The sequence below is a fragment of the Galeopterus variegatus genome, unplaced genomic scaffold (assembly GCF_000696425.1).
Source record: "Galeopterus variegatus unplaced genomic scaffold, G_variegatus-3.0.2 Scaffold22442, whole genome shotgun sequence".
Classification (NCBI taxonomy): Eukaryota; Metazoa; Chordata; class Mammalia; order Dermoptera; family Cynocephalidae; genus Galeopterus; species Galeopterus variegatus.
In genome coordinates this window covers 8,256-10,387 of record NW_007748553.1, presented here as the reverse complement: position 1 = coordinate 10,387, position 2,132 = coordinate 8,256, and the positions used below count along the sequence as shown (strand labels likewise).

Here is a 2,132-nt window from a genome sequence, read left to right as displayed (position 1 = left end):
GCGCACAGGCCGCCATGATCCCGCTGCACAGCCGCCCGCTGCGGCGAGAAGAGCGAGCAGCGCGTGGACGGGGCGCTGCTGACGGGAGCCGCCGCCGCCTTTGCTCGCGCTGCAGACTCCGGGCCCGGCCTGCAGGAGGCGCTGCTGCTGCCCAGCCCCGCGGCGCCCGCGCAGATCGCGCTGCTCAAGTTCTACTCGAAGCGCGCCGCCGCCGCCGTGGCCCCAAAGGCCCTGGTGGGAGGGCTGTCACGCCTCTGTGGGGGGCACATGGCTGTGGAGTGGCTCAAGCCAGGCCCGAAGCAGCGACTCCGCCAGCAGCTTGCGGGTCCCTCACTGCGGTGCCTACAGCCGCAGGGCAGCCGATTGGCCTTGGCTAGGGACAGGCTAGGGTCCCAAGGGGCTCGGGCTGCCCTCCAGCTGCTGTAACAGCAAATGAGGCTGGGCAGTCGGGTGTTCCTCACCAAGTGTTTGGGCACAGGATCTGCTGGCTGGCACCACTACTGGTACCAGGTGGTGATCCCTGGTCATCCAGTGCCTTTCAGCGGCCTTATCTGGGTTGTGCTGGCCCCAGATGGGCAGGACGGACGGGCATGACGTAGCCAAGGATGCAGCGTCCGCACAGCTGCTGGAGGCACTGAGTGAGTCTGGGGCCGGCTTCTTGTGGTCTGCTGGGGCTGAGGCAGGTGCCATCATTAAGCAGTGACCCCGTCCTCTCTCCACAGGCAGCCTAAACAAGGAGGCAGAGCCTGTGTCAGTCTCCAGCCCAGCAAGCCTGGGTGGCCACTGTCTGATCCCATTGGAGGAGGGGCGGGGTCCTGCCGCATATGTGACACAGCCTCCCTGCTCGGGCAGGGCCTCATAGCACCTGGGGCGGCTCCGGATTGGCTTATGTTGTGGTGAAGGACCTTGCCCTCATCCTCCCAGCCCAGGGTCAGACCTGACCCCATGGTGACACCCACACCTACCTTTGTCCCCTCACCCCTCTTTCTCCCACAGCTTAGTATGAATCATGGTTATTTTCTTGATTTCTTTTGGTTGGATTTTATTTGCGGGACCGGCTAAACCAAAGGGTCAGAAATCCTGCCTTCATCCCCACTTCTTGGCATCTGGGCTTGGCTTATGTATAGTTTTGAGTTTCTCTATGCTGGTTGTATTTATATTAAACCCCTGGTTGGTGTAAAAAAAAAAGAAAGAAAGAAACTTAGCCCCCACTGTGACTGTTAAGAGGGTGGCATATCCTATTATGGTAGTTAAAAGGTGGAGCCTTGAAAAGGTGATTGGATTGTAGGACCATGCAGGAGCGAATGGATTAATAATGATGGTCAGGGGCGTGGTTTTGAGGACTTTAAAAGAAGAGGAGAGTCTGTCTTTCTCTGTCTTGCTCTCTCAGCTTCCACCACCTTGCAATGTGAGACCCCAGGGTCACTGTCACCGCCACCAGATGGACTTTGGACTTCCCAGCCTCAGAAACTGTAAGCAATAGATTTTGTATTCTTTACAAATCACCCATTTTCAAGTATTTTGTTATAAGCAACAGGATTTAACTAACACAGAAGGTATTTGATTAAAGGAAACAAAACAATGGCCGGCCTGTGGCTCAGTCAGGAGAGTGTGGTGCTGATAACACCAAGGCCCCGGGTTCAGATCCCATAGAGGGATGGCCGGTTAGCTCACAGGGTGAGCGTGGTGCTGACAACACCAAGTCAAGGGTTAAGATCCCCTTACCGGTCATCTTTAAAAAAAAAGAACAAAAAGAAACAAAACAACTGATTATAATGTGAACTTTGAGAAAGAAAAAAAGCAGCCCCTGACCACCATAGCTGAGCCAGGCCATGGAGTTCTCCTACTGAACATAAACCATGTCCCAGAACACTCTCTCTGTTACCTTTATGGAGCAAGACAAAAACCAAGACCATTCTGTCCTTGTCTAAGAACAGACAAAAACAACAACTTTGTCCAAACCACAAAAGGGCCAGATGTCTCCCTTTCCTGCACTATTTTGCCTGCTTCTAAGTAAAAATTAAGATAATCATAGAATTGCTCTTGCTTATTGACAGCACCCAGTCTAGAACAAAACCCCCCCTTCCTTGAACCCTCCCCCAATCAACTAACACAAGCTGAAGTCCTATAAG

General features: G+C 53.8%; 1 pseudogene; it reads left to right on the top strand.

Moving 5' to 3' along the window:
• The first annotated feature begins 31 nt into the window (after positions 1-31).
• LOC103583377 lies at positions 32-768 on the top strand (annotated as a pseudogene).
• Positions 769-2,132: the final 1,364 nt, after the last annotated feature.